We start from the raw sequence: 13,056 nt of genomic DNA on the forward strand, positions 1-13,056 counted from the left end.
TTATTATAGTTTTAAACAACAACTGACTGCACTAACAGACAGAGTTGAATAAATACATAACCGCTCAACGTACGATTTTATTTCAAAGTTCTAATAAAAACCTTAAAAAATGCCCCAGAAATTCACGTCTCCATGGGTGAGTACGCACGGGGTACTCACTCGTAGGCCCAATGGAAGTGCCGGTTTCATGCATGCACTGCGCGTGCATGGGAAACCGGAACTTCCGTTCCCTTAAAGGAAAGGGTTCAGAGGTCGAACGCGTAGACCGGAGAGGCAGTGCGTGAGCATGGAGCATGAGCATGGAACTTACATTGGCCCAGAAATTAGTGTCCCAACACGCGAGTAAGCACCGTGTACTCACGCGTGGGACCGATGGAATTGCCGGTTTTCTACATGCACAGCGCATGCATGGAAAAATGGCATTTCCTCTCCAGAAAACCAAGGGGTTAAGAGGCGGTTTGCGTCCGACATTGGAGGCAGCGCGAACCCGTTGAACTTCGCGTTTTCTTCCAGGTTTGTCCGTGCGTGAATGCCTCCACTCTTTACGGAGGAAAAAAGCAGATGTAAGTACTTAGTTTTAAAAGGTAAGTGGTCTAATAATTAAAGTTAGAAAATGTTTTCCACAGGTTTATTATTTTTAAAGAATTTACAGTAAGGTAAGTGTATTTTTAGCCCGGTTTTTAAAAAAATTATTTTTTTCAAAAATGTAAATTATTGTTTAAAATATTTTTTAACGTTATTTATAGTTCATTTAACAAGTGTGGTGTTTTTTTAAATTTTATTTCAAGTTTAAGTATTGTTTTGGGTGCCCGAGTTTTCATGAGTTTGACAGTTCTTTCTGTCAAACTCATGAATGAACTTTTGCAACCTCCGATTGATTGCCCAGTGCTCACGTGATCCCAGCCAGCTCAACGCACTAAGTACGTCGCTGGGTCATGCACGCACAGCGCGGCAGGACCTGAAGTGGGCCAGTGACATGAAATGCAATGTTGCCAGGATTGAAATGTCAGCACGCCGGGTAAGTGCACATCGGTGGCTTGCACGTGCGGCAAGCCCCCGAACCTAATTTCTGGGCCATTAGTTTTGCAGGTTTCTCTGGGAGGGTAAGTCTCCAGGAGTTACACATGTAAAAAGCAGACGCAAGGCCTGCTTTTAACAAGTTAAGTGGTGAATTAATTAAAATGAAAACATTATTTCCAAAGGTTTATTATTTTTAAATACTTGAAAGAAAGGTAAGTTTAATTTTAGCCCCGTTAGAAAATGTAATTAATTTTATTCAAAAATTTAAATTATTGTTTAAAATATTTATTTTATGTAATTTATAGTTATTTTAAAAATGTGATTTAAAAAAAAAATTATTTGAAGTTTTAGTGATGTTTTGCGGCTTATAGTATTTATAGTTTTGACAGCTCTTCCTGTCAATTGTATGATTGGCATTTCCCTGCTACCATTGGCTCTCCATGGCCCACGTGATCCCAGGGGATGCATCAAACTAACTGCGCCCCTGGGATACACAAGCACTGTGCGCCAGCAGTTGGAGGAAGCCCAGGATCGGAATCCCAAGCGGGCCCACAGCTCAACGGCCGGTGCACTAGGTAAGTGCAGATGGGAGGTTGCACCCACGGGAAGTCTCCGCCCCGAATTTCTGGGCCATTGTTTTGTACTGATGGCTTATGAATATTGGAATGCAGAATTGGCAAACCATCAGGTTAAGTTAACAAATGATAGTTTTAAAAATATAACTGTACATACAATCGTCAGGTAAACATACTAAACTGAACAAATAGAAACAACTCAGTGAGTAAATGCTTTGAACAGGGAATTACCTCTGAGCCAGATTTTAATTATAACATAATGAAGGAAGACGAAATTATCTTTCTGGTGAACTAACTTCAAATATGTTTTTGCTTTGATTTTGTTTCAACACAATTTGAAAAAATGGATTCAATATACACAAGGGACTATACTATTCAATAAATATTAAACTAACTTGCAGACTGGGTAGTTACTGGCAAATTCACTTTAACGTAAATAATTGTGAGGTGATGCACTTTGATAGGAAAAGTACAAACAACGTCGAAAGCTAAGAAAATAAGAAACGGAATGGGGTAGAAGAGAAAATGGATACTTTAAAGTAGCATCGCAGGTCACCAAAGCAATTAAAAATACCAACAAAGCACTGGGATGTATATACAGGGGTAGATATTTCAACAGTAATGAAGTTATGTTGAATTTGTATAGGACCATGGTCAGCCCGCACTTTGCTCAGTTTTGGGCTCCATAATATACAAAGGGCATCAAAGCATTGGAGAAAGTGCAATAATGATTTTCGAGGCTGGTAACAGCATGACGGGATTACAGCGAGCATAAAAATGAACAGTTTGTGGCTCTTTTAATTTTTAAAGAGAAGACTTATACGTGACCAGATAGATGTATTTAAAATAATGAATGGTTTGGACAGGGTAGATGTGGAGGGATTGCTTCCACTTGCGGGAGTGATTAATTGACAAAAGGTATGATTGTACAAAGCAAAAGTAGGTGGTAATGGGAAAAGTTAAGAAACAAAAGATGGGTCTAGAAGAGGTATAAATGAGAATAGCAAAATCATCAACAGCTGCCATCTGAAAAAACAGGGGCAGGGGATATGGTCTGAAATTGTTGAACTCGATGTTGAGTTCAGAAAGCTGTAATGTGCCTAATCGAAAGATGAGGTGCTGTTCCTCGAGCTTACGTTGAGCTTCGCTGGAACAGTGTAAGAGGCTGAGAACAGAGAGGTCAGAGTGGGAGTGGAGTGGATAATTAAAGTTACAGGTGACCGGCAGCTCGGGGTCATGCTTGCAGACTGAACGGAGGTGTTACCCAATCTGCATTTGGTCTCCCCAATGTAGAGGAGACTGCATCATGAGCAGCAAAGACAGTATACTGCAAGAATACAAGTAACTCACTGTTTCACCTGGAAGGTGATTTGGGGCATTGGACGTTGGGAAGGGAGGAGGTAAAAGGGCTGGTGTTGCATTCCTGTGCTTGCAAGAAAAGGTGTCGTGGGAAGGGGAGGGGTTGTTGGGGGTTATTGAGAAGTGGATCAGGGCGTCACAAGGAAGTGGTCCCTTCAGAATGCTGAAAGGCGAAGGAGGGGAAGGTCTGTTTGGTTGTGGGATCAAGCAGGATATGGCGGAAATGGCATTGGATGATCCCTTGAATCTGGAGGGTGGTGGGGTGAAAATTAATGACAAGGGGATCCCTCTCGTCGTTCTGGGAGGCAGGTGAAGGGGTGAGAGCAGAAGTGCGAGAAATTGCATGGACACCGTCAAGGGCCATGTCAACCATGGTAGAGGGGAATCCTCTGTTGAATAAAAATGGAGACACATCGGAAGCACTAGTATGGAAACTGGCATCACCAGAACAGATGCGACGGGAATGGAAACACAGGGTGAATGGGAGTGAGTCCTTACAAGAAGTGGGGTGAGAGGAAGTGTCATGCAGGTAGCGGTGGGAGTCAGTGGACTCATAGAAGATATCTGTTGGTAGCCCATCCCCAGAAATGAAGACAGAGAAGTCGCGGAGTTGGAGATGGGCCATGTGAAGGTGAGGGAAGTCTGGAAATTGGAAGCAAAGGAATGAAATGTTCCAGTTCAGGGCGTGAGCATGAAATGACACCGATACAGTCATCAATATACCGGATAAAGAGTTGAGAGAGGGGACGTGAGTAGGACTGGAATAAAGAATATTCCACATATTGCATGAAAAGGCAGCCATAGCTAGGGCCCATTTGTCTTTTAAACCCTCCTGCCTTCCATCATATCTCAGACCTTCCCTTTTGTTCTTTACTCCAGTCCCCACTTTCCCTGCCCCACCACTTCCTTAAAAATCTGCTACTTCTCTAACTTTTTCCAGTCATTGACTTGAAATGTTAACGCGGTTTTTCTCTCTACAGAGGCAGCCTGACCTGCTGAGTATTTCCAGAATTTTCTGTTTTAATTGTAGCTAGGAGTCATGCGGGTTCCCATAGCACAACCTTTTATTTGGAGGAAGTGATGTTGTTATAATGTGGAACTCGCTACAACAGGAAATGGTAAGGCAACTACCTAAATCGCTTTCAAAAGGAAATTAGAAGATTACATGAGAGAAAATCGAATATGTTGAAATGCTGAGATGAGATAGAATGAATGGGAACAACTCGTGTGGAGTACAAACCTCAGCACAGACAAGTTGGGCAGGATGGCATGTTTCCCTGCTGTATATTTTATGTGATATGCATAACATGCCAGGTGGTAACTGATGGATCGATGGATCACCTACTTTACACAAGACACAATTTTACTTCCCATGGGATGTGAATGGTCGGCAGATCTTGTCACCTCAGTTCACCTCTGGAGAGGATAGATTAAAATTAATGATGATTGTTTTTACCAATTTGGAATGGGAATCGATGTGCCGCTGGTACAATCACTCCATTGGACCTTATTAATGATTTTGTCATTTCATATATGATGCAAGAATGTGGGAGTAACAAGTAACATAGGTTTTTCATGGAGTAAGAGCTAAGTTAACATTGGATGTTAGTGTAAATTGGATGGTCTAGAATTGAATTCCAATTACGTGTCCCAGCTGATTTCTCTATCATTGACTTCAATGAAAGGGAAAATCGGACATTTTGTATAATTGGCCATTTATTCAATATCCTCCATTTTGCACAATCGCTCAAAGTGATAATTCCTCCAGGACTTGATTAGGTGAAATTATCTTGGGCAGCAGCGAAAAACAGGCAGTAACCAATTGCCTGCGCATTTCACACCGCTCCATTGTCTGCCCTTTGACGGCAATGAAAAGGAAATTGGTGGGTGTAAAAGAGCTGGCACATCCGGTTTCAGGCTAAAAATAGCATTCACCCAAATGCCCGTTTCTTGTTGGTTTACAATTAAATTAATGTAATGCTTACCTCTTAAAATGACATGATCATCCATTTCAGACGGCAGCCAGCTTAGCCTGAATAAGAACACATATGGTTAGGAATTTGTGGTCAACAGCGAAGCAAAGGTCTCTGCCTAAGGCCCAGTATGAAGTTTCGAACAAAGATTTCGCCATCTCTGTGTTGAGAATTTTGTGTTTTCGAACACATAATTCAAATCAACGGAGTATAGTGGGGTATCGTCAAGTGCGAGCTGCTGTGATGTCAACAAGCTGTCTGAGCACCCAATCAAAATGCACAATTCTCAAAGACAGCAAGCAAGGAAGTGGGTAAGCTCTTAAAATTCTACTTGCTAAAAATGTTAGAGAGCAAAACAAAGATTGGGGCTCTCACATGTGGAAAAGGCAAACTTGATACAAAGATGAACAAATTTTAAAATATATGTTTTTTTTATGAAGTTTCTTTAAAAAGTTTAATTTTTATTAAAATTGATAAGTTGACACTGCAGAAGATTAAAATTGCTTTTTCCAGGCTCATAACCTTTGCTTAGCATTCAACACACTGTTAAAACCCCAGCTATACCTAATCCCTTTGGTTTTGCCTTTTATTGGGAAATTTGACAGTGTAATTACTGCACAAGAGCCAAAGGTACTGTCACTTTCCCTGATTTGAGAGATTACACTGATTGCCAGCTCTGTGGGTTGGGGGGCTGGGGTGGGGCTGGTGTTGGGCACAGCGCAGTATATGGCGGAAGAGTGAAAGACAAACCAGAACTTCAGAATTTCACTATCGAATATGCGGTCAGTTTCAAAGGCAGAATGATGCTGAATGTTGCCAGTTCGCCACCCTCAGGACCACAAATTCCCGGCAACTGTAACGAAACTTATACCTTATACATATTTAATGTAAGTATTGTAATGGTTCTGATATGCATATAGTTATTAAATGTAAATTGTGCAATGAATGTGATTCCTTGTAATTATTTAATGTAGATATTGTAATGAATCTGATTTTCATATAGTTATTTAAATTAAATAGTGCAATGAAACTGATTTCTTAAATGTATTTAATTTAAATACTCTAATGAACTTTATTCCCTATATTTATTTAATGTAAATTATTTACTTTAGTTAACTACATTTTAATAATTCTGTAGAATAACTATCTGAGTGGCGGATGCTCACACCGTTTCCCGATATTCCCAGTGCTCCCTCACCCTATGGAAGCTAACAATTTCCCTCCCATGCTCAGAAATCTCAGGGATTCTCTCTGTAGCTCAATCTCTCTCTTTTACACACACACTCGTGGTTTGAAATTTACTCAATATAACCTTCAGCTTAAGGCATTTGAAATTTGTCCTCTCGCTATTCTTCATATCATTTGAAGAAACAGACAAAGCTCAGCAGAAACTGCTCGAGCTGCAGAAAAATAATCCCTCCATTTACCTGAGCTGTATTGATGCTCGCTGTGAAATAGGGTTCACTGCGCTTGTGCAAACCACACAACCTGCATTCAGCGAACAGAATCAAAACTCCAGGCAAACATATCAACTCCAAGCCCAGTCTGTTGGGAGAGGCTGAGGCCTTCAAAATAACTGTAATGAAGGCATTTAAAGACTTTGGATACATATATTTATGGTTCTCTTAATTATATTTTATTTTTAGTTTGTTTAAAGTCTAATTTGGGAAATTGGAAATTTCAGTTACTGAGGGGAATATTGCAGCTAAACATTTTTGAGAGATCATTTTGAGTGAATTGCGGGGAATAAGATAACCAGCACCATGTGGGGCTTTAACATGTAGCCATGCCAGGCTACTGTTTAGATTAACACTGGAAGTCCTACAAAAGTGTCACTATGTGGCAGGTTCAGAGTCTCGGCAGTATGTTTGGGCATTTTAAACATTGGAGTTACCACAGAAACTGTTTCTCTAGCAGTTTTCAATTCACTGTGTGACCCAAATAAGCATATAATGCACAATATAAACACTAGTGTCTGGCTAAAAGCCTGAACAACTGTCCCCACAGTTTGGGAATAAACAGCAGACATTGCAATATGTTATGGTGAGATCTCATTCCATTTTTAGGACCAGCTGAAATCGGCCTTGGATTCCATGGAGGAGAAAAAGCAAAATAAAAGTGAATTAAAACGGTAGCAGGAGGGGAACATTTCAGCACTGGATGCGAATATTACTGCTTTTACCTTTAAACACCGCCACCCTTTAACAACCTGCTGCTTAAATGATCTGTTGCACCATCTTAGCAACTCACAGGACTCCAGGAGCAAGATATTTCCGCACAATTTGCCGAAATCCATCGAAACATTGAAGAAAAGAGAAACATTTAAATGAAGAGCTGAGGAGACAAAGGATGAAGATCTGCGACCAATGGAGAAGAAATTGGAAAGAATTGAGTTAGATATATTTCTTAAGCCTACAGGGGTGATGGGATATGGGAGAAAGCAGGGACAGTGTACTGAAATTGGATGATCAGCCATGATCTCATTAAATGGCAGAGCAGGCTCGAGGGGCCGAATGGCCTACAATTGCTCCTAAATTCTATGTTTCTATGAAGAGGAACTGACGTCACTTGAGGAGAACATATTGATTCTTAGTGTAAACTTCGTGCTGCAAGACAGTATCTCTTTTGGCAAGGTGGCCTTCTATAACCCAATCTCCAAGCTATTGGTGTACATGTAAACAACACGTTATATAGGGCTCAACCCCATCACAACAATGCAAAATGTGCAACTTAACTGATGACAAACAGGTATCAGTCAGCATTGAGCTCTGAGTGCCGAGAAGACTGTTCCACACTCTGAAGACGTCACAGTGGCTGCAGTATAACTGGACCCAGAGTGAAGGCAGCTTATTAAAGCATTTGCTGGTCCCCTTTATGTTTTCCATGTTAGTAAAGAACTGAGAGGACAGTCCACTCTTTGCTGAAACTAAGCACTTCACTGTCACTGAGAACTCAACCAATATCTTTAAAAAGAGGTGCGCTGTCCTTGACTTCCCCATGTTTGACTGTGGTGTGCAGTCAGCAGTATAACTCAGAGCTGGGTTTACAGATGTTACCAGGGTTGAATACCATTCCTGCTGGAAATCCCTCGGTGTTTCCCGGCACTTGGTTCTGACAGCCTGAGTAAGGGAGAGATATTGATCTTGTCCTGTCACTCTAACCATTAAACTGTTGTTAAAAGCCAAACAGCGCATACCAGCATCTAGTTATGCAGCATCAATCGATTCACCATACGAATTGCTCCTATAGGTTACAAAAGTTTCTTTGTTCAGGTTAAAGTTTGTCGTCTCTCAGTTTTCTCCCCTTCTCACCTGTCCTTAAATTAGTGTCAGGCTGGTGTACAGTCCCGTGTGTGCTACCCTGAGAGCAGTAACTTGTTGGGGTGCAGTCCCACGCGTGCAACAAATGCTCTAATGAAAAACCGAGCAACAGGAAGCTATTTGACTGTATGGGCATCACAATAAGCATAATCCTCTTGTCGTCTGATGTTTACACATCTACGTGTTTCCCCAGAGCTGCCTGAAAATGTGCTGGAGCTGATACATAGGCTGTTGTCTCCTTATCGAGGGGATGCTGAGGTTGGGTGTAACACAACTGTCCCCAGCTCAGGGCCGCACAGACTAGAAACAACATCAGTGTTACTGGGACAATAGACACCAGAAATAAAAGGAAATGATCAGTGAACCTTCAAAGTCTTCAGCAGCAGAGGAAACCCTGTCGAGTGTCTTCCGGGGAAAACTGACGTGGTTTCACATCACTGGAACTCGTCAGTGAAAACTCCACCAAGATCCCTTCACATTTTCATAAAACCCCTGATAATACATCATTAACAACTACAATCTAAACGTTTCTGTATGTTTATTAAGTTGTTTCTGATTATCTGTCCTGCAAGAACTGAAAAGATTAAAAAAAGGGTGAGGAAGGTGATGGTGCAGAGAGAGGTGAAGATGAAGAGATCCTGGTGTCTTCAAGTCTGAAATACACAGTATTTCCAGGCCCGTTACTCTAAGCATTGTGGAAGGAAATGAAACTGATCACCTCTCCAGGTAAGAAACTCCACAGCTTGGTGTCCATTTTCTGTAGTGTTCTGCTCTATGCCCCATCTCCTGATGGTGCTGCCTTTTGCTGTGTACAGACCACTGGGGCAGCAGCTCTGGGGCCTCATTCAAGTGGCCATTCTTTATGTGGGACCTTAGATTGAGCGATTCAAGCATGAGGGCATCAGAACATCTTCTTATTTGACATCCAGATTTTCGCACTTTGCAGTAGGACTTATTGGATCACGACGAGACTGCGACCCCTGGCTTATTGAGTTCCCTGTGACCCAGGACTCACTGGACAGTGATCAGACTGGGACCCTGTAATATCTGTTCACCATATACTTGTGTCTAGGAATATATTTAACTGTACACTGTGCCCAGTCTGTAATATCTGTTCACCATATACTGGAGTCTAGGAATATATCTAACTATACACTGTACCCAGTTTTCACTATTTACTAATACGGAAATTATGGACTGGTTGCCGAATCCAGTTCTACAGACATCAGATATTAACCTGTCTCCGTCTACCTTCCTCTGCCCAAAATGTTTATCATGACGTCATTTTTAATTCTCCCAGTCCCAGCCTCACTGACCATGAACGCAAATACAGCGAATCGTAAGCTTGTTCTATCTAATGAATGGACCAGTGTGAGAATCGGTAACAGAGAATTACCCATTCCTGATAAACCCGGAGAGATTCAATGCTGCTGCCTGTGTCCTGGGGTCACAGGGATTGACATCAGGGAAACACTATTGGGCGGTGGACATCAGGGAGAAGACTGAGTGATCATTGGGTGTCGCAGAGAGTCATCCAATAGGAAAGGAGAGTTAAACCTGGGGCCTGAGCATGGATACTGGACGGTACATCCGTGAAATGGGAATGAAGATAGAGCTGTTGAAAGTCCATTAGTCCCACTGACACCAAGTGTAAATCATAAGAACGTAAGAACATAAGAAATAAGAGCAGGAGCAGGGCAATCGGCCCCTCGAGCCTGCTCCACCATTCAATAAGTTCATGGCTGATCTGATACTAACCTCAAATCCACTATCACTCTCCATCCCACCTGAACCCATGTGATCTCCCGGGAGAGGCAAAAAATCAGATAAAAAAACCCAATGGCCAATTTGGGAGAAAAAATCTGGGAAATTCCTCTCCGACCCATCTAGGCGATCGAAACTCGTCCAGGAGATCACTCTGTCCCTATATTTTCTACAATACTTACCTTCTGTAAAGGCGATCTCCACCCCAGCCAGGAACAGGAATAAACCCATCTCCTGAAATCTAACACAAAATTAGAACACAAGAAGTAGGAGCAGAACCAGGCTACACGGCCCCTGGGCCTGCTCCACTACCCACAGGGCCACGACCATTCCGAACCTAGACTCATGTCCAATTTCCTGCCCGCTTCCCGTAATCCTTAATTCCCTTTACTTCTAGGAAACTATCTATTTCTGTTTTAAATTTATTTAATGATGTAGCTTCCACAGCTTTCTGGGGCAGCAAATTCCACAAACCTACCACCCTCTGAGTGAAGAAGTTTCTCCTCATCTCAGTTTTGAAAGAGAAGCCCCTTATTCTAAGATTATGCCCCCTAGTTCTAGTTTCACCAATCATTGGGAAAATCCTCACCGCATCCACCCGATCAAGCCCCTTCACAATCTTATATTTCAATAAGATCGCCTCTCATTCTTCGGAACTCCAATGAGTAGAGTCCCAATCTACTCAACCTCTCCTCATATGACCACCCCCTCATCCCCGGGATTAACCGAGTGAACCTTCTTTGTACTGACTCGAGAGCAAGTATGTCTTTTCTTAAGTATGGACACCAAAACTGTATGCAGTATTCCAGGTGCGATCTCACCAATACCTTGTACAACTGCAGCAATACTTCCCTGTTTTTATATTCTATCCCCCTAGCAATAAAAGCCAAAATTCCATTGGGCTTCTTGATCACTTGCTGCACCTGCATACTAACTTTTTGAGTTTCGTGCACCAGGACCCCCAGATCCCTTTGTACTACAGTACTTTACAGTTTCTTGCCATTAAGACAATAACTTGCTCTATGATTTTTCCGGCCAAAGTGCATAACCTCACACTTTCCAGTATTGTATTCCATCTGGCAAATCTCTGCCCACTTACTTAGCCTGTCTATGTCCCTTTGCAGGTTTTTTATGTCCTCCTCACTCACTACTTTCCCTCCCATCTTTGTATCATCTGCAAACTTTGATATGTTACACTCGGTCCCCTCCTCCAAATCATTAATATAGATTGTAAAGAGTTGGGGACCCAGCACTGAACCCTGCGGAACACTAGTTACTGATTGCCAGTCTGAGAATGAACCATTTATCCCAACTCTCTGCTTTCTGTTAGATAGCCAATCCTCCACCCACGCCAGAATATTACCCCCAATACTGTGATTTTTTATCTTGAGCAATAATCTTTTGGGTGGCACCTTGTCAAATGCCTTTTGGAAGTCTAAATACACTACGTCCACTGGTTCCCCTTTATCTACCCTGTATGTTACTTCCTCAAAGAACTCAAGCAAATTTGTCAAACATGACTTCCCCTTCATGAAACCATGCTGAGTTTGTCCTATTAAATTATGTTTATCCAAATGTCCCGTTATTGTCTCTTTAATAATGGACTCTCAAATTTTAAATGCCACAGATGTTGGGCTAACAGGTCTATAGTTTCCAGCCTTCTGCCTACTACCCTTTTTAAATAAGGGTGTTACATTAGCAGGACTATCGGTGTTTGCCTGGACTATGAGGGAGGACAGGTTTTCCTTTATAATGCTGATGATATGTCCAATCTCTACACTTTCACAGACACTTTCCCGGCGAAACTCTTTCCTATGTTTTATCATGGATTGTGCAAAGAGGGTAAAATGCTGCTCCACTTAAACTGCGTAATTCGAAACGAAGGCTCCTAAACTGATGTGTCAGAGTACGCAGAGAATGTGTCCACTGCTGGCCGAATATTGCACAACTCACACAATAACTTCCAGACACAGCAGGAAACAACACTGGGAAAGGGGTTTGGCAATAAATGGTGCGGTTCAAAGTGTTGGGCTGGTGAATTGTAAGTGTTCCTTGCGCTGAGCTGTTGGGCTGGGACCTGTGTTACTGTGTACTGTGATAAGGTTCTAACGTGAGCTCCTGGCCGATCGCACCAGCTGTCCAATCTGGAACACTTCGCTCCTGGTCATTCCACCGTGAGTGGCCCTGCTGCTATTTGTGAATCCGGGGTCCGTGTTACAAATTGCAGCAGTGCCGCTTAACATCAGGAAACCGGAGAAACGGTATCCTGGAGGCAGATTGCACTGTTTACACAAACCCAGGGGCTAGTAGAGTAAAAATACATACTGGCCCAGAAATTCGGGTCGGGGGCTTCCCGCGGCGCAAGCCCCCGACCTACACTTACCTAGCGCGCCGGCAGTTGACCTCTTGGCCTGCGTGGAATTCCTCTCCAAGGCCTGTCCCAGAGGCCGGCGCGCTGTGCTGGCATGTCCCAGGGGCGTAGTTAGTGCGAAGCGTCCCCTGGGATCACGTGAGCAACAGGCAGCCAATCGGAACAGGGAATGCTCCATTCATAAGTCTTGACAGATAGACCTGTCAAAACGTATAAATGCTGCAGCTGTAAAACTGTACTTTACCTTCAAATAAATTAAAAAGAAAATCACACTTTGTAAATAAACTATAAATGACATTAAATAACTATTTTAAACAAAAATTTAAATTTTGAAAAAAATAATTTTATAAAAAACCGGGCTAAAAATAAACTTACCTTGCTTTAAAGTATTTAAAAGTAAAAAAACCTGTGGAAAAAATGTTTCAATTTTAAATAATTGACCACTTACCTTTGAAAATGAAGTCCTTATGGCTGCTTTTTTCATTTCTAAAATGTACAGACTTACCCGCACGTTAAAACCTGGAAAAAAAAAGGAAGTTCAACGCGCGCACACAGACTCAAACTTCGCAAGGGAACCGCCTCTTAACCCCTTGGTTCAGAGGAGAGGAAATGCCGGTTTTCCGCGCATGCGCTGTGCATGCTGAAATCCGGCACTTCCAATGGGCCCACGTGTG

At 42.3% G+C, this 13,056-nt stretch overlaps 1 pseudogene; it reads left to right on the plus strand.

Moving 5' to 3' along the window:
- LOC147095639 (zinc-binding protein A33-like) overlaps window positions 1–11,903 on the plus strand; it is a 359,972-nt pseudogene extending 348,069 nt beyond the window's left edge.
- The last annotated feature ends 1,153 nt before the right edge of the window (window positions 11,904–13,056 follow it).

The sequence above is a fragment of the Somniosus microcephalus genome, unplaced genomic scaffold, assembly GCF_052327205.1.
Source record: "Somniosus microcephalus isolate GS21.2 unplaced genomic scaffold, FLI_Smic_1.0 unresolved_chr1, whole genome shotgun sequence".
NCBI lineage: Eukaryota > Metazoa > Chordata > Chondrichthyes > Squaliformes > Somniosidae > Somniosus > Somniosus microcephalus.